At 33.1% G+C, this 21,344-nt stretch overlaps 1 protein-coding gene and 2 non-coding genes across 3 annotated transcripts in view; 2 read left to right on the forward strand and 1 right to left on the reverse strand.

Annotated features, from left to right (window-relative positions):
- LOC143911007 (uncharacterized) overlaps positions 1–21,344 on the reverse strand; it is a 901,246-nt gene that overhangs the window by 629,098 nt on the left and 250,804 nt on the right. The gene's annotated exons all lie outside the window — the stretch shown is intronic.
- On the forward strand, positions 15,639–15,711 carry TRNAY-AUA (transfer RNA tyrosine (anticodon AUA)). The gene has a single exon. It is a non-coding gene; the product is annotated as a tRNA-Tyr (tRNA).
- On the forward strand, positions 16,140–16,212 carry TRNAF-GAA (transfer RNA phenylalanine (anticodon GAA)). Its single transcript has one exon. It is a non-coding gene; the product is annotated as a tRNA-Phe (tRNA).

A 21,344-nucleotide genomic window follows, 5' to 3' on the forward strand; every position in this document is an offset into this window, starting at 1 on the left:
CATTATTTGCGCATATCTATATATATATATATATATATATATATATATATATATATATATATATATATATATATATATATATATATATATATATATATATATATATATATATATATATATATATATATATATATATATATATATATATATATATATATATATATATATAAATATATATATAGATATGCGCAAATAATGGAGAAAAATTGTATTTTAAGAAAAAATAAAACTACACACACACGCTCAGATGAGAGCAATCAATCATTTTATAAGACAAATATTCATTCGAGCATTCAATTTGCTGGTCTATTTGAGCGGTCGAATTTCGGTTCGGTTGACCTTTGACGACGCAGGTTTTTTCCACAGATTTTTTCACGCACTTTCCTCCCTGTCAACGCAAGACAAAGAAAAATCGAGTCGACTGTCTCTTCAATAAAATTACGGATCGTCATTAATCATGTGACGCCGCACTTGACGCCGGAAAAACTCGAAGTGTGCTTTCCAATTTCCATAACAGGTAAAGCCCTCTCACTCTCTCTATCACCACTGTTTCTCTCTCCCCCTCACAGGTATCGGAAAATTCCTCTTAAATATACCAGACGCACGGAAACTAACCGTAACATTTTATTGTTTTCTTGCTTATTTTTAGAACTTTTACGTCGACACATTGTTTCCAACATCGTTAAGTTTTCTATGAAATGATTGATTGTTTATAACATATATTTTGACGCCATTTAAATAAAGCGTTATCAATTTTAAAACATATTTATGTAAATGTATACACACACGGTAAAGCGCCGTAAGATGGAATATCTGACCACGTTATTCGCGGTCCCAAATATCGCCTTCTACAAACAATCATAGAGGGGAAAATAGAAGACAAACGGTGGCTTGGGAGAAAGAAGATCTCTTGGCTCAGAAATACCAGGTCATGGATGGGTCTCGGATTCGAAAAAATTGTTTCGGCTTGCTCATGAGCGTGTCTGCCCATGGTTGTCGCCTACGTCCGAATATAGATTCGGCATTAGAAGAAGAACACGTAAATTTCATTTATATTTAAATACGTATAAAATTAAATATTTTAAAATTATTAAGAATATGATATATCATATATCGCCTCTTAAGTAATCTTCAGTTCGCAGACTAACACAGATGGGCAGAGAAAGTAAGAAAATGGGATTAAAAATTAACGTAGATAAAACTAAATTAATGTATAATAAATATTGTATGCTCAATAGTTTTACATAAGAATATTAGACAATAAGAGAGTAGTGGATATATATTTTTTTATATTTAGGTCAAATCTAAAATGACACTGTGCCTAAATAAAAAGATCTACGATCGGTGAGTTTTGCCAGTGATAACATATGATAACATATGCATAAGGTCAAATGCATTCAAAGAAGTATGGAACGCTGTAAGTTTGCCATAACAATAAGAAGAGATAGAAAACGGAATACGTGGGTTAGAAGTATAAAGGTGGTTGATATATGTATAAAAAAATATTGAAATGGCAATGGGTGGGTCGCGTAGGTAGAAGAACGGACGATAGATGGACGAAAGAAGTCCTCAAATGATACTCGAAAGAATGTAAAAAGGTGCAAAAAAGGCTGCAGGGGAGATGGGTGGATGATGTTGTAGAGACATTCATCCAGCAGTGAATGGCCAGTGGCTGTGAATGATGATGATGATGATATCATATGAACTTAATTCTTTCAAATTTTAAATTAAAACTCCTGGCATGTTTATATAATATAAAAGTATTAAAAATATTTTAAAAAACATGTAAAGTAATAAGAAAACAGATTATGCGGACACCGGCGTAACATCCAATTAATTAAAACGAAACGAGTATTAAATTTTTTTATATGCCAAAGTAGAATTTATTCTCATATTTACATATGCACATATTCCACATTGAAAAGTTTTCAACGGGGATTTCCCCGGTTTCTCTTTATTAGACACAACGAATCAAACGGCGTCGAGCGACACTAACGACGCCGTAAGCCCACCGAGGATGATTGATAGGCAAAATACTCTCGCCAAACAATGAGATTTACATTTTGACACTTGTCAAATTTCATACTCATAATAGAGCTTAGTTTTCTAGCAAAATCCCACCCCTGACCCCCCCCCCCTTGTACGAGAGGAGCGTCTTTTCGTGCAGAAATATTACACTTTATCGAAGCGAAAAACGCGACCGATATTTCAACAACGTTCGTTTAAACGCAACGAAAAATTATTTCCGTTCTAATTATGCGAATGATAAATATTATAAAGCACTCTACGTGCACTCGTTAAATCGTACCAATCGCTCGGCAAACGTCATGCGACATTTGATAAAATTTTGTGCGCGTGTACGCGGGGATTAAGCTGTACCTTTCTTGCGTTGAATTAATCTGTTAAACATTTTTCGAATACATTTTCTCGTAATAAAATACCAAAATTCAATATGGCCCAAAGGTCGTACGTAGGTTTAAAATCCGTCTGCAACAAAAAAAAACTTTTTCGTGGTAAATAATTTAAACCATAAATGTGAATGTCCGCGATAACGAGTGGTACGTGCGAAATAGCGTCCCGGTGAAAATGTGATTAACTATCGAGTGTTTTAGATGTGCACGCCAACAAACTTATGCGTATTATAAATACGTAAGTTCGCATGATTGCGACACATTTAAATATCAATTTTGTGTAACAAAGGACTGAATATGTGCCAGGCTCGATCCGGCGATGAAAAAGTGCTGAATGTCGCCGTGAACGATAACACTTTTGAAAGCTTAACAACATTCGACCGCAACACGGTGCAATTAATAAAAACCTGAAAAACACACATATGAACGTAAATATGAACAACGCCGGGGCACGCAAAATTTACTGCAATTAACCGCACCTATACATTTGAAAATTCATTCTCATGCATACATACATTCATGTTAACTATTCATATTAAAAGTCATTATAAACGAATTAATATGAATGTATGTACATATGTACATATATACATATGTATACATACATACGTACATATACATAAGCCAGCAGTATGGCTTGGTGGTTGCGTTTATGTTTAGCACAGAGCGGTTACCAGGTTCGATCCCGTGCTAAACTTTAATACTGCTGGTCATAATACAAAATCTCGAATTCGAATTTTCGCATGATCACAAAACTTACTACGCACAAAGATAAAGTAAATATTTAAATGATTTCATCTATGCTTTGTAAATATTATTTTGATCCTCTTAAAAATTTTAATAAAAACATTACTGCATATGCCAGCGAGCAAATCTAATTTCGTTAGGAAAAATATGCAAAGGTATATAAATATAAATTAACACTTTTTATGAAACGAAAATAAAGTAAAATATTCTACTCCCTGCAATCGTGGTAAAAGTCGAAAGATAAAATAATTTAAAATACAAATTTTAATATTATTTTGATGAACGTATTTTTAAGTTTGAAAACACAAAGGTCTAAACATAAAATAACAATGAAACACAGTTACACTTAACAAAAATCACATACATACATACATACAGATTGGTCCGGTTTTTTAGATCTTATCTTCTGGATCGTCAACAATTTTAGCCTTCGGTTCCGCTTGCTCCCGTGTCTATATCGCTGGCTCAGGAGTTCCACAAGGCTCTAACCTAGGGCCCTTGTTATTCAATTTATTTGTAAATGATATTAGTATTAAACTGGTCAATTGTCGTTTCTCACTATACGCTGATGATTTAAAGCTCTATTTGAGTCTCGATTCTGAACGTTCTTGTGAGCTTTTACAAGATGATCTTAATGCTCTTCATGATTGGTCGTTAACCAACTGTTTGCCTCTTAATGTCTCCAAGTGCAAGGTTATGTGTTACTCCAGATCCAGATCCACCCCCGATCGTACCTTTCCATATCTTGTTGGTAACTTTTTATTGAACTGGATCGATTCAACTGTTGATCTTGGGGTTGCATTCCAGAGTGACCTAAATTTCTCTGTTCATATCGACTCTGTGTGTTCCTCTGCCTCACGAATGCTTGGGTTTGTCTTTCGTAATTCTCGACACTACCATAATCCCGCTGTTTTAAGATTGCTGTACAATGCTCTAGTTAGGAGTATCTTGGAATACGCCTCTATAATCTGGAATCCTTACACCAAGTCTCTATCTGTGAAGCTTGAACTTGTCCAAAGACGATTTCTCAGACTGCTTTATAAGGAGCAATATGGGATTTACCCATTCTTATTTCCTTCAAAATTCGTCATGGGTATGGTCGGCTACACTTCTCTTGACCACAGGAGGAGTGTTGCCCTCATCAAGTTCTTGTTTTCCATATTTAGAGGCTGTATCTCCTGTCCATCTATTCTGGCTGAGTTGGGCCTTCATGCTCCAGAGAGTGTGATATGGACCCGCCATCGTCCCCTTTTTCACACTCCTTTGGTTAGAACTGTGACATTTAGTTATTCTCCCATTCCTCGCGGTCTCCGTTTCTTAAATTCACTGGATTGTGCCATTGACATTTGTCACGTCTCTCTTCATTCTCTGCACCACTTCCTAAGTTATGTAGGTCGGGACCATTTAGAAAGGTTGAGTTAGTGTTTGTAATTATGATTCTATTATGATTTCATGTTTTATTTAGTTATCCTTTCCTTATTTAATTTGTATATTTGTATATATAATTTGTTTATTTAACTTGTATTTTTTCCTATTGTACTTCTTAATCTTTTTAGCACACTCGTCGCTTTGGAGCAATCTGTTAGACGAGTGTGCTTGATTAATTGATTTTGTAAAATAAAATAAAATAAAAAAATATATCATGTAGTAGATTTAGGGCAAAAACACTTGCGAAAAAAAAACTTGATCAATAACGGTGTGTCCCATATTCGAAGAAATGTTGGAGACCCCCCCACAGCGGGGAGTCAAGCACATAACGTGCCGTTCTTACCTGTGGGTTTTCGCCTTTACGGTCGATGTTTTTTAAAACGCATCGCCATCAATAAGTATGTCTCTATGAAATATGTAAATGCCATCACAATCAATGAATCCTACACTGATTTGCCTGGACTTTTATGTAGGAGCTGAATTCTGTGATACAGTTCAAGTGCAAATGAACGTGCGCCATTGATTCATTCATTCCTTTTTTCGAGTGCAATTTTAATGGATGACGGGACGGCAAACGGAACCATTCACTTAAATATGCATCGCCACTGCACAAAAGCCGATGCATCGTCGTACACTTTTTTAATTAAAACGCACCAAACTCCACCGGGGAAACGGGATCGAACGTCGTCCTAAATTTTCCCAAAAGTCAATATAAATCGCGATTCCGCATTAATGATTCAACATTAGAAATATCTAATGTGTTCGAATAAACACATTATATGGATATGTACGAGAATGTGTATGTGTAAGCTTTGCATTTGGGGCCTGCATTGCATCACAGTTTAGCGGTCGCGAATGCATTATTTAGCGAGACAACTGCATGAACTGCACCGAGCCGTTAATGGGCTTAGCGTGCGGTTGCTCCGAATATTGTGAATAAAATTTAATATAAATTCAATATATGTACATACATAGAATACGATACTTGTGTATACTCCTCATAAAATTTTCCCAGAATTTTTTTATTTGTGGCTTCATGTCAATTTAAAATTACTCATACGTACATTTATACTTAAGGTTGGATTTGACTAATTTGAAGTGCGCAATAATGCACAAAAGAATGAATCGATTGAATTTGAGTCAAGAATTCATCAAAAAAGATAGTGCAGTAGAATTCTTTAACATCAGTTTCTGAATAAAATATCGGTGCTGTGGAAACTACGCATAAGAAAAAGTGAAAGCCTAATATATGTATGTACATAGATGCAGACACAGAATGGTAGTTTAGCATATGCAAAAAAATAGTTAGTGCGCCTAATCCATGTCATCGTGACCCTTGGCAAAACTCACCCCCTGGAGCGTTTTCAGTGATATTTTATCCTAGTATTCCTATATTTAAAGAAATTAAGAAGAAACTTATCAAAATAATGAAATCGTAAGAATTAATAACGACATAAGCAAACGCCTATCGCAGCTGGAAACTACGAGAACGTCCCAAACCACACTTCTCATTGTGTTTTCACTATTAACCATAACAGCTCAGACTTTCGGCATATCAATAAGAACAGAAGCTTGAAATAAAAGCTTATTCTAAACAAGCTTTATCGCAAAGGCTTAGAAATGGAATGAAACGGATATTCTATGCCATTGCGATCCTTGACACAACTCACCCCCTGGAGTTTTTTCGTGATATTTTATGCTTGTATTGACATAGGCTTGACAGTGATCGATAAAGATGATTCCCATATTTGAAGAAATGAAGGAAACAATTTTCAAAATAATGAGATGGTGAGGATTGACAACGATATGAAGATACGCCTATCACAGTTGGAAACAACAAGCACGTCCCACGCCACATGGTTTTTACCGTTAACCATAACAGTGGAAATGATAAGCTCAGACTTGTGGCATATCCATAAGATCAGATCCAAAAGTACATGCATGTATACCATAAAAAATTGCTTGATACGTAAATGTACATATTGTGTACCCTGTGTCTATGATCTGTTACAACAATGGTCGTATCGGATATACACTTCTAGCAAATTGATGTGTCAATCATTGGGGATGAATTTGATCCCAGACGCCTGCTGCCCCTCACTTTATCGGTTGAAATCGGATGCAAGACAATGCACCGTGAATAAACCTTTGCACATATCTACATACACGTACATACATATCCACCTATATAGACAAATTTATATACGATAAACAAATACATACAAGCATTCCACTTGCATTCAATATGCACGAGCCATTTCGCTCTGAAATCGGAGTGTACACGCGCCACGTCTAAAACTAATTGATTGATTGAACCAACGTCGGAGACGAAGCTTTTGCGAGAGCTTTTCTGCTATTTTAAAAACTGTCAATTGATTTATAAAAGCTGTGCGAATTTTACATCGATCGCTTCGGATTCGACCGCACAATCAACAGTCATGTACATATAACGTTCCTTCTCCGTATAAATATCGGAATATTGCCCTAATGCCAGTACTTATTAAAATATTTATACATCTGGAAACCTTTGAAACGTGGAGACGTGAACAGTAACCTACAGATATGTAAGTACTCTCACTATACCAAAGAGTCAAATTCCGTTATAATAAAACAACGACATTTCACGTGGATGGTCTATTTCAGCGTCTACCACAAGACGGCTACCACAACGGCTCTGAATATATACATATATGTACATACATATTATGTATTCAGAGCTGTACCAATGATTTTGAAATTCTTGGAAAATATCAATTAAGCGCCCCATTATTAAATAACACAAAATTAAGCTTTTTTTAACTAATTTAACTATACAGACTAAATATTTAAATAAAAAAAAACTCATCTATAATTTTATTGTACTCACTTTTAAATTATTTAACTAATTAATGAATCACTCACTAATTTATGTTCTATTGAATAAATCAGAAGTGCGATTTTGACTGTTTACACAGCTCAAATAATTTTTGATTATTCTTAACTAGTGGTTTTACCCGGCTTCAGTCGGTATTTGTAATATAAACCGCTTAAACATGGTTAATCTAAGAGTAAACATTCATTTGTTTTTTTATTTAATTTATTTGAATCGAAAAACAAAATTCAACCATCGTCAAGAAACTTTGATTTTTTTCCCAACCAAACCTTACAAAGTCTCTTTCAAAATTATATATTAGATTTGCTGAAACTTCTCTCGGCTATGGATATTTTCGCCGGCATTGTTGGAAATATGCGTATACGAGGTAGGGTTTCTGATTTCCCGGACTTTTTCAATTCCCGGGACACGGGATGGAGCCCGGGATCGTTCCCGGGATTCCCGGGATCCCGGGACACTTGTAAAAAAACTTTTTTTTTCAATTTAATATATTTTTTATTAAAAAAATATTTATTTATTTACAAAAAAATACATAATATATGTATCTATTAACTCGAAAAATTTAATTATAAAGGTAAACTTATTTAAAGTAGCTTCTTAAGAATACTAAAATATTTAAACGAGAATCCGAAAGTCTAATTCTAGATTTGGTACAAAAATTTCCAGATATGGAAAAAACTCTTTCGGTTTCGGTCGAAGTTTGGTTTAATTGTTAAAAGGGACGAAAACAATTTTTTTTAATTATCGGTTTATTCTCCTGTCAGCATGTATATTTTAATTTCTTTTTTTAAGTCGAGGCTATTTTTATTTACGTTATTTTGTATATTCGTCTTTGATAACTCCTTATTTAATTCTTCATTCATCGTCAAACACACAATTGTTTTATCTTCATCCGAATCTAAAAGAGTTTCTTCCAATGTGGAATCGTCAATACAAGAAGGATATACTCGCTTTATAATAGTTTTACCGTAGGATATACATTCGCTTTTATTACAACATTTCAAGAATGTTTTGTTCGGTATAAAATCAGAATTATTTAAAATTTGTGTTAAAAAAATCAGTTTTAGGCTTCTTTTTTCTACGATTTTAATTTTTGAGAATATTTTACAATTCTTTGTGTATTTGATTTATTATTTCCCTTCGTGTAGTCGTGAAAATGTTGTATGTTTTCAAGATTTTTTAAAATCCAATTCCCGGGATTCGAGATAAAAATTCCCGGGACACGGGACAACGAAAATTCCGCAAATTCCCGGGAATGTTTATCCCTGGTCGACCCGGGTCAGAAACCCTAATACAAGGCTTGTATAATACTCGAAATCTTGTAAATCGCAATCGCTCAGTACATTGAAGATATCCATATGATAATTAGTTCTTGGATCTTTATTTTCCAATAAATTTTTAATTTGGTATTTTACAACATTTTGTAACATTTTAGATAATTTAGTAACATATCTTTGTCTATTTCTGGGTATGCCGACGACAGTAGAATTCATTTTTCTTCGAATTCTTCTATTGAAAATGAAATTAGCTTCCTCCAAACTCTTTCACTTTTCCGCAATCTGTCGAATGCAGTTCTCAAATTATGTCAGGATGCAGAATTATAAAAGTTAATTCATAACGAATGTCGTCAATATATGAATGTGACCATGTACTTTAGGTTCGAAATCATTTTGAATGACATTGGTTTGAAAATCGATCATTTTTGCGCGAAAATTCAATTGCATGTGCGCAAAATTTGCATAATTACGTAAACCTTTAATAAATGTATTATTCATTATGTATTTTTCGTCGTAAGATAGTTTTGCTTCACGCTCCGAGGGCCCTTCAGATTTTTTACGCCCTTTGCAAATGTCCCATAGCCAATGCATTGGTACGGTTCTGTATATATTGTTCGGGGAAATAAATAAAATCATTCGAAATTAGAACGCGACCCCAAACACGACAATGCGAGAAAAAATTGATTTCGAAAATTCAGTACGAGAAAAATGTACGATTTCGCAGTTACATATATCTGAAACGGCCAGTGTGGCAATGCTCGTGTACATTTTTATTATTTGTTCGTATTTTCCCGTTGATTTTCTCGACTCGACGATGGCGAGAAATGCTCGCTCGAAGGCTCTGGGCGTCTTCTTTTCACATCGATGAAAGGAATTGCAGAGGCGACAACGACTGCGATATCGAGATAGTGAAGTAGAATTCAAAATCAGGTCCCTTACCATGCAAATTCAGAAAAAGGGCCGCGTGGCCATTATGATCCGCCAGGATTTGCTTATTTCGCCACCGTTCGCAGTCACCGTGCACCGGCTATATTGGCGCTATAACGGCTGCCAACTCCTCTTGAGCACCCCTGCTCTTCATCCTACAGGAAAGAACTCGTGTGCAACCTGAAAAACAAATTACATTTAAATACGTAATATTTGAACAAATCATATTTCAGATGTTAACCTCACGAAGGCATATTAGAAAAATTCAACAAATATACATACAGCGGAAGTGTATTAGTGATCAAAAATTGTAAATTTGTAAATAAATATATGTTTATTAAGTACGCTTGTTTATATTTATTTATTGTTTTTTTAAGTTTTGACCATTGTGGCATTACAGGAATTCCTAACGCGAAATTCCACAATGTTCGAAAATATAAACTATCCAGAAATAATATACATACATAGTATGTGTCATTTTGGTTCTACTACGAATAAACAGAATATTTTAAAACGAAACATTCTATAACAGAACATGTCTAAACAGAATAGTGACAAAACAGAACAGTATAAAACAGAACAATGATAATTCAGAAAATGTATTGCCGTATCTCAATGTGTCCAGTTAGCTGCCATATTTGCGAACGAGAAGAACTATACTGAAATCCTTAATTACTTATTCACAATTTGTATTGAAAGGCTTGCATAAAGATCATCTCTCTTTCCAATTAGAATCTGGAATCATTTTGAGGCAGCTGCTGAGAGATGTTTTAAGACTACAAATTGTTGTGAAGATTTTCACAACGCCTCATTATTTCATTGTAGTCATCCAAGCATTTATAACCTATTAGATGGATTAGGACAAGATAAATATAGCTTGCTAGCGATTATTATTAGCAGATTTATATATAAGACAAGTCACCCTGAAATAATAAAAAAATGGTATGAGACCCTTAGTGATCAAGTGGCAATAGTTGTGGAGGAATATAAAAAACCAAGAAGATAAATTGAGGCTTTTACGCTAATGGCCAATATGCATTGATTATATGTATATCAAAGTATTGTGGTTTAAAATAACAAATGTGCATTTTAGGAAAAAAAATCGAGATGGGAAAAATTCATTCTGTATCAAGTTTTATTAATTTTTTTGATATATTTTTTAACCTCTGAAACATATACTATTTTTAATAAAAAATATTATGCCCATTAATCTGTTTTTCAATATTTTTTTGAATTTCAGTGATTCATATATATTGTATGTATATATATTTATTTTATATTTCATTAGCAAATAGACACGAATTTCAGGAACAAAATATGCCTCTTACTCAATTTGTTTGACAGCAAAATCATGCCACAAACGATGGTTTAATTAATATTATTTTTGGAAAATATCCATAATCATACCGTTAAAAAACATATGTAATATTTAAAAATATATATAATAAATAAAAAAATATGACCGTGAGTGATTTGTAACATCTTCAAATACAATCTTGGTTAATTCATTCCAACATAAATTAGTTAAAAAAAATGTTTTTTAAATTAAGAATTAATTTAAACTGCGTATGTACATATAAATACATTTATGTTTATTTATGTATATGCATGTAAAACTCGCTTTCTTTGTACTGCTTGTACAATATTGTGCATTTGAATGCATCTGGTAAAATAAGTGTAGTAAAAACACTATATGTTATGTAATTGAACGGGACGATTGGTGTTCAAATAAAATATACGTATGCAAGAATACCTACATAAATATGTATAAACCACCAACACTATAATAACCACGTTTTGATTATAAAATGCAAAATTTATCTTAAACTTTTCACATTCCGAATGCCATTGATAAATGGATTTAATTATTTCAGAAAACTAGGGAAAATTCTCGACATTCAACAACGATTTGATACGAGTTTAAATAATGGACGAGTGTTGAATCTCCACGTGGTATGTGCTGTCGAGGATCTGACACAAAAATGGATGAAGAAAAATCTCAATGTTGAAGCTTTAACGGCTGCCGCTTATTTCCGAAGCTCCCTGAGGGAATTCCACCCCTCCGCTGCCACCCCTGATGCACAGATTGACATGTGCAATTTTTAAATAGATCTTCCTGGATGCAGCCAACTCCCTAGCCCTGCATCCGACGATAAGAAATATGCTCAGACGGCAGCCAAGCATACGTACTACATACTTCAGGGCTACGGAACCATTACATTTTTTATTTTTATTACAATTTCGCCTGTTTAATTTTAGACTTTAAATAAAATATGTAGGTTTATATTGCTTTGAATCAACTCAAATTGGTTCTTATAATTTTATCGTAATATACATACATACATATATATATATATATATATATATATATATATATATATATATATATATATATATATATATATATATATATATATATATATATATATATATGTATGTATATGCATTGATTATATTATTTTATTTGATGTTTTTACTTTATCTGTTATTATTAAATGCTATTTTTTATGTTTATGTTCAAATGTATTTTTTTTATTTATTATTGTGTATATTATTTTCGTTATGTTTTAATTTATGTTTAATTGTTATTTTGTTTTTTTTTGTGTTATATTTTTTGACCATTGTGGCGCTTTAGGAATTCCTGTTATGCCACAATGGTCTGTTTAGAATAAAATAAATAAATAAATAAATAAATATATATATATATATATATATATATATATATATATATATATATATATATATATATATATATATATATTAATATACATATATATAAATATATAAAAAAAAACATTGTATACAGTTAAAATTTAAATCAAAGATTCTAGGAAATGTAATAAAAATAAAATAAAATAAAATCGGATCAGAAGAATATATGTAGAAAGAAAAACGTATAAGAGGTTAGTAAAAAGGAATTTATATTTACATATATAAAAGAAAAGCTCTCAGCTTATTCTATTCCAAACGTGTATATATAACGTATATTATATGTATTATAAACATCAAATTAAAAAAAACATAAAGATAAAAAAATACATAAATACAATAGCTTACATTAAATATGAAAATTTTTGCTTCGACTTGTTTCTTTATATATGTATGTATATATATATATATATATTTTTTTTTAGAGAATCGAAATTTTCAACGAAATGGATCAGCTCGGATTTTCCACAGTCAAATCGAGCGATATTCTTTTTATGTAGGATAATCTCGGATTACTCCGACCTCTTTTCCACCTTTCGCCACGTAGAATGTCGTCAGACTTGCTTCGATGATTTTTTCATAAAGTCATGTTGAGCCCCGAGAGACGGCATTCGGGATGGGTAGTCTCCTTCAATAATTCGAGGAATGAAGAGTAGTAATACGAGAAAGCTATTGAAGCTTATCAAATAGCACAATGAAGTTAGAACCGAGACGCGGTGTTTACTTTACACCGGTACATACATACATATGTATGTATGTACATATATTCGATATTGGATGTGAAGTCGGTTTCGTCCTCCGACAGTTGTCGACTCGCGCCTTAAGTGAATTTACGAGACATCTCGTGTTCAGAAAGCAATTACGATAACGCAACAATGCCAGATTGACGGGTGTGGAATCGACGCGAAAGCGTCATGTTCTACGTAACGTATAATAATGTGCATGTAGATTCGAATACCTAGTTCGTAAACTCAAAAGGATATTTTCTTTGAATATAACGGTCTTTAAAATTTTAAACAATAATTAAAATAGTAGTTATCATGTGAGTCGAGAATATTCTCCAAAAGACTTTTCTCCGAGAATTGTATAACTAATATAACTACCTATACATATATAAATTCCTTCCTACCTACTATGTCACCACTATTTGAAAATTTGATTGATGTACAATAAAAATGTATGTACAATTCATAGATGTCTCGTTAATTTGCGAGTTTTTTCAGTGTCTCGCAATTCAACGACTTACAATAAAAATGCTGTATTTGTATTTGTAATTGGCCAGGAAGGCGCATTGGGATTTACCTGTAAGGCCTTCCTGGTATATATGTAAAATAAAATAAAATTAAATAAAAATAAATATAGACCATTCCTAAATCATACTAAATTATTTTCTAGGAGCTTAAGTTCCATGGTATTTTTTTTTATTTTTTATTTTTTTATTTTATTTCATACCAGGAAGGCATTACAGGTAAACCCCAATGCGCCTTCCTGGCCAAATTACAAACAATACAGCATTTTTTTATTATATAAGTCGCTAAATTACGAGACACTGACTTAAACTCGACAATTAACGAGACATCTATGAATTGTACATACATTTTTATTGTAATATTTACATTAATCATACTCAAATAGTGGTGACATAGTGGGTAGGAAGGATTTTTTAGCCAATTTTTAATCGGGAATCGTTTCAACAATGAAATCAGAGAAAATTGGCAAACTCTGATAGGAAACGATCAACCAGGAGTCACAAATCCTGGTCTGACCAGCAGCATTACAGATATACTCAGAAAAATTCTTTTCAATCGAGGTCAGCTCAAGGGATCGAACTCGGCGCCTCTCAGTGTTAAGCAGAAGCTTAAAGCTTAAGCTGCTGATAGTCCCAAATAATCCGTAAATATATAGACATTACGTACCACTCATAACAATCCTACATATGTATATAAATCAATGTTTGTCTGTCTGTCACGTATGCGTTCCTATACTATAATATAATATAATATAATTTGATTATTAAGAATTAATTTGAAACTGAAACATTCACTTATCGAAATGCATCGAGAAACGGGAACGGGAACGGGAATTGCATGCGTTATTGTACGATGGATTTATTGTATGCATGTCCGGGAAGTTTACTGTGAAAAAAAATCGACCAAAAACAGAAACGGAAACGGGAATAACGGGAATGAGTGGCATTGCATCGCAATAATTTCAAATGTTTTCGCGTCGCGACATGCGTTGTTAGGGTAAAATAAATAAATAATCGAATAATTTCAAATGTGTTTCGCTGCCTGCGTTTTTCCGATAAATGGGAACGAGAACGGGAACGGGAATGGGAACGGGAACGAGAACGGGAATGGGAACGGGAATTGTATGCGTTATTGTGGCATTGCAACGCATGTCGGGTTCAACTAGTCGATAGTAAAACAAAGAATTTGTTTTAATTTTAGTGCCAGTTTTCCGACTGCATTTATAAAATTTTAAAATCTAATATTTTTTAAAATCGATATTGCAACTGAAAGATTCAAATCGTATACATACATATAATAATTGTCTATTGCGTGCGTGTCTGAATGCAGCTCCGTCTTTCTTTCTCCCCTTGGAATCATATATCGTGGAAAGAGACGCGGCATAGTATGGGCTTTGCGCATGTGCGATGCGATGCGATGTACTCACTCACCATGCTCCGTATCTCTTTCTCCCCTTGGAATCGTGGAAATAGACGCCGTATATATATTAATAATATTTAAGATTTAATTAAGTTTTTTGCAAAAAAAAATGTTTTTTTTTATTTATTCGTTTGTTAATGTCGCCCGATCAAATGTGCACACAGGCCACTAGTTCTAAATAAACATATAAATATGTATGTATGCATATGTATGTAGGTATTGACAACATGGACGTATTAATAATATGATTCATGTTCTATTTATATAGTTACATAATTATAGCTATATTTTTGTATATTAAAAAATAATATACATACATACGAATTTTACGAATTTACCAAAACGAATAGAAAGTTTTCAGATTAAAGCATCCATTCAAGTTTTTACACGTTGAATATACTATAAGTACAAGGTACATGTATATATAATTAATAAAGGATATTTTGTTGAATATAATAATACATCGTTTCACATTATGTTTCAGTTATTGAAAAACTTTACCAGAACATTCTGTCGCTTGAAAATATATTTTATCATAAATTCACACACGGTCAATATTAATTTAAGGTCATTTTTTACATTAAGGCGTTATCGCACAGCTGAGATAGCTCAATTGGAAGAGTATCAGACTATAAATCTGAAGGTTCCTGGTTCGAATCCGGGTCTTGGCAAGCCTCCATTTTAAATTAAATTTCAATGAAAGGTCCATTTTTTGTCATTACATATGTATGTATGTATATTCAAAACTTTTTTGTTACAATTTTGTCCATGCGTAAAAATACTGTACATTGAACCATATCTACATACATACATACATATGTATATCTATATACATATTATAATACAAAAATTATACCATTTTTGTTGTAGGTATAGATCTATTAAGCAAATTACATTATTAACGTTAATAATATTTTTATGCAACACACTTCGAATAAATAAAATACCCATTATCTCTTTAATCTAAAAAATTTTAATGAGTTCATTAAATGTTATCGAACAATTAATAAACACGTCAAATTAAAAAAAATTTAAAGATAACCTTTTAATAACATAAACCGAGCGGAATTCATATTCGCAATACTAAAGTTCAATACAAGCCGAAATAGCTCAGTTGGGAGAGCGTTAGACTGAAGATCTAAAGGTCCCTGGTTCGATCCCTGGTTTCGGCATACCATTCGTTTTGTTTTATTTTCTTCGTGTCTTTCATAGTCGACGACTCAAAAATTAATCCAATGCGGCAACGCAATCCTTGGAACAATGAATTCGCGAATATGCAAATCGTGTCGAGCGAACGAGGCACTTGCCGAATGTGCGCTCGTTCTATGCAGAAACGTCGGGCGTTTTCTGAAATTTGTTATCATTTCGTGATGTTTGAGTCTGAAAAGCTGAACTTTTGTCGGCGCAACTCGTAACAACTGAAAACTTTCGCACTGCTAATTCCTGTATTAATTAAATATTCGTGAGCAATCCGAGGTCGCGTTAAATTGCATGTAGGTACATACATACTTACATACGTACATATATACATATGTACCAATACATATATGCAGGGAAATTTTTCATTTTATTTTATTTATATCAGGAAGCCCTAACAGGTAAATCCAAGGCGCCTTCCTGGCCAATTACACATACACATATATACATTTTGCCAATACAGTTTGCCAATTTTATCTGATCATTGTTGAAACATTGGCAAAAAATCATCATTGTCAATACAATGATGTGAAAACCTATGTACTTATGTATGTATATATCTTTTTTTTATACTTACATAAAAAAGTCAGGTCCAATCTGCCGATCTGATGTTGTAATAAACTTCACAATATTTAAATCAGTCGCCATATTTTTTTTATAACACATTACGAATAGAAATGTGCAACATTGCAACTATGCGCGCGCGTTTAATTTGAATTTTTTATCACAATTAAAAGAACGATCACATCCGGTAACATTGGCACAGTAAGGTTCTAACAAAATTATTTCGCAAATTAAATTATTGATGATTTTAAATGGTATTAATCTACAAGGAAAACCGAGCGTGCTAATTGTTTATCCATTACTAACAAAACAAAATTCTATTGTTTTACTTTTTTTTATTTGAATACTATTATTAAAATAAAATACAAAACAAGTATATATTTTACATATATTCGATTTTATTAGCTGACATAACAACCATAAATAGTATTGCAAAATCAATCGAAAAAAATATCTAACTTCTAAGTGAGAAAAATGTTAAATTAATCTCAAAATTTCTGTTTTTCTTTCAAATGTCATGTATTTATGTACATAGGTATATATGTATGTATGTATGTACATACCAATTAATTTCGGCGCTATATTTGAAATTGTTGGAAGTCTTATTTTCAGTTCCAAAAACACTTTCTGTTTAACTAAATTCATATATTGCTATCACTTCTTTCAATTCGATTTGTTCAAAATCTCCGAAAAGCAGAATAAACGTACTACAGGCCACCAGTATTTTTAAATAATGTTAAACGAAAAACATTATAGTTAATGTTTGCAAAATATTTCTTGAAAAGGAGAAGAATGGATTTATGCCACTTTCAAATATAACGGCTCAATTACTGATTTTTTTGAATACTTGTACTTATTTTGACATAGATATGACATTTTGCAAATCAGACCTATATGTGTATGTATAGCCAGCTTTACATATAGTTCTAACCACCTAGAAGTTTCAGGGTTCTGGGTTCCGGTTCCTGGGTTCCTGGGTTGACCTCGATCGAACAGAATTTATTTAGAGTATTTCTGCAGAGCTGCTGGTCAGACTTGGATATCAGTGTTTGCTAATTTATGCGATTTCATTGCTTAAACTTTAACCACTCTATTTGAAAATGGATTCTCTTATTATTTTGTAATCAATTTTTTTTTGGATTCTGTGAGTATGACCTCTCCGATAAGTGTTATTGTTAAACGTAAGGAGGTTTATCCTAGGACAATTGTAATGGTTATTTATAATTTCATAGACTTTAATTAGATCGCCTTTCATTCTTTGCGTCTCCAAAGTGTAAAGATTCATTCTTTTCAATCTATGCAAGTGATTTATGTAAAATTGAATATGATTTCAAATTTATTATCTATAAATTTATATACATATGTACAAGTGTAATACCATAAGTGTCGCTCAGGGGTAAAACCCGTAATGGCATCATTGTAAAATGTAAATATTCTAAAAAATATACCTCACATAAAGAAATAAGGAAATATTGTATTATTTTCATATTTATACTAGAATAACTTAAGTTTTTAGTAATACTTAAGTTTATATTTTTATATGCTAAAGATTAATATCATGTGGTTGAGTATAATGAATGATTCGGAGTTCGGACTAGGAATGAGCAAGACGAATTTTCCAAGTAAACGTCAGCCCGGACCCAGAGGGTGCCGCGTATTGTTCAAATGTTGTAAATGCATTGTTAAAGGTTTGCCGAACCTTTTTACAAAGGATTTACAACAATAGAACAACGAGCGGCACCTTGGCTATCCTACCTCTAGTCATAACGCAAAATATGTCGAAACTACACTCGCACATTTCTAGTCGTGAATAAGTAAATTACATACACTGCAATGTATTAATGTATCATTTACTTATACTGCAATCGAATTGAAGTCGTAAATAATAATACATTGCAATGTATTTTCAGCCATCATCTTTCATGAAATTTAATTTTGCTATTTAAGTTATAGTTTGTGTTCACGTCGGAGGTGTTAGTGTACACGTAAATGCAAGTGTACTCGTACATCAAAATTTCAAAGCTGAGAGCCTGTTTCGAATATCAATATGCTGAAAACTTCCCGGGATTTAAATTCAACGGTGAATTTTCGCATTGTTTGGAAGCGAATAAAGATATGATAATTGCACGGAGCTCCTCGTTCGTTCTTTTTTATAATTCGAAACAAAAATGAAAACGTGTAAAAATCTCAACGCCTGCGCGTGTCGTTATCGGTGAGTAATAGTCGTGAACCACCGAAGCCCCGGCCACTCGGAATCTGTCATTTTCAGAATTTCCCGGAAGACGCGAAATAATAAATACGCACATTGATAATTTACATAATGAGTGCGAGCCGGGGGAATTTTTACGTACCTATATAATTTTTCCCCTTATTTTTTTTACCATCGCCGGAACAAGGAATGAGAGCGTAGGGGGAGGGGTTAGCTTAGCGGATGTAGAGATGCTTCGAATGAATAATGCGGAAAATTATCCGGCAACGATATTCGTTTCGCATTTTCTCAACGGCGAAAATCTTAAATTCAAATCGGCCACCGAATCGAGTGAGCACGATAAACATTTACTTGAAAATATAGAATGCGAACGTTCGGGCTTCCGGTTGCGACGAAATAATTTTATCTTTAAGATTTTTTAGATTTTCACTCATAAAATAACGCTGAATATTATATTCAAGAAAAGAAACGGTTAAAATATAATTAAATGATACCTAGAAAAAATCATCCGCATATCCTATTCGAGCTAGAATTTTTTTCATATTTATTAACTTTTTTACTTTTGCAGTTCTCTTTCGGGCTTCCTTTCATCCGGTGCCTTGCGCCTGTATGCCTGACTATTTCCAGTACTTAAATAATTAGCACTTATTTTGAATATGATAAATGTGATACCAACATTGATGTATAATACACTAGATGGGCCCAGACGTGCTATTTTGGTCGGAGATCTTGTCTTCACTAACTGAGGGGTGCGGGGGGTTTAAATATCGGGGAAGTTGGGTTTTTTCCCTACGACGCAGCGGTACCTACCTACTTACTAAGAGAAACTGTGCATGCGCAATGTATTTTGCATGCGCCAAAAGGGAGACAAGTATAACACTTGAGGGCGGATCTAGTATATTCTAGATCTGTGGATACCAACTTAAAATAGACAATACAAATTTGGTTCGGTGATTACTGGTCACAAAGCACTGGTCACAAAGTCACTAAAATCTCTATAACGGAACATCTGGCAGCTGAAAAGTCCATCATACTAACGATAACTATCATACTAACGAGAACTTGATTGCCAAATATTGTGTATTCGCGATTTTCAAAGCAAAAATTATCTTTGTGACCACCGCAATGTGACGAATAGTCCAATTACCAAAAATTTTAACTCAAAAAGTTGCAATTGAATATTATATACATATGTATAATATGTATAACCTTTATATTTTTTAATTTATATTTTACCATTGATCATCATTATAGTTGACTTATGTAAGTTTTTACATAAGTCAACTATAATTCAACACCTTTTATTTTAAACTTCTTTAAATAAATATATAAATTATAAATTCGAAATGATATTCAAATAGTGGTGACAAATACATAGTAGGTAGGTTGGTTGGTCAATTTGACGAGGAACCGTTTCAACAATGAAATCAGAGAAAATTGGCAAACTCTGATAGGAAACGATCAACCTGGAGTCACAAATCGAGGTCTGACCAGCGGCACTACAGATATACTCAGAAAAATTATTATCTATCGAGGTCAGCTCATGGGATCGAACCAGGCGCCTCTCGACGCTAGGCAGAAGCTTAACGACCGAGCTATGCTGCTGGCTAATCGATACGACCTAAATTTTTTCCAAATTTTTAAGTTGACCGGATATGGTACCTCCCCTTATAGGTGTCCTTTTTTTAAGTTTTTGAATTAAATTATCTCCCAAATGGCTAACTGAATCGGACTGAAATTAATTATGTGTACTTATCTACCCAATAATGTCTCGATACTCTGAAAGGATACATAAATCAAATACTAAAACTGTCTTACACGCGAATGCTGCTTATATCTTAATCACTTTGTTGTTTTACCACCTGGAGTCACAAATCAAGGTCTGACCAGCGGCACTACAGATATACTCAGACAAATTATTTTCTATCGAGGTCAGCTCATGGGATCGAACCCGGCGCCTCTCGACGCTAAGCAGAAGCTTAACGACCGAGCTATGCTACAATTATATTTGAAAACATGTACGAGTATATTAGAGACATCTCCGATGAAATTTTTTTATTTTTTTTTTATTTAAGATATTTGCAATCGACCCGTCGGTCATAAGCAGATTTTATAACAATTTATTTATCAGAAGATTTGGCAATTCATTAATTGCCAGCTTTTTATCCATTACTCGAGCACTCTGCGGCGCTTTAGTCTAGTGTCTTTTGCACTAGACTTTATAAGAGCTTTTGCCAGCTCGTTTGAGTGGGTTTCGAGTCTACGCTTGTAGTTTTTTGTATAACTTTCTATTTCCGTTATAATTGTTGGTATAGATACATGTTGATGAATTTC

Source organism: Arctopsyche grandis, chromosome 4 (assembly GCF_051622035.1).
Source record: "Arctopsyche grandis isolate Sample6627 chromosome 4, ASM5162203v2, whole genome shotgun sequence".
Lineage (NCBI taxonomy): Eukaryota > Metazoa > Arthropoda > Insecta > Trichoptera > Hydropsychidae > Arctopsyche > Arctopsyche grandis.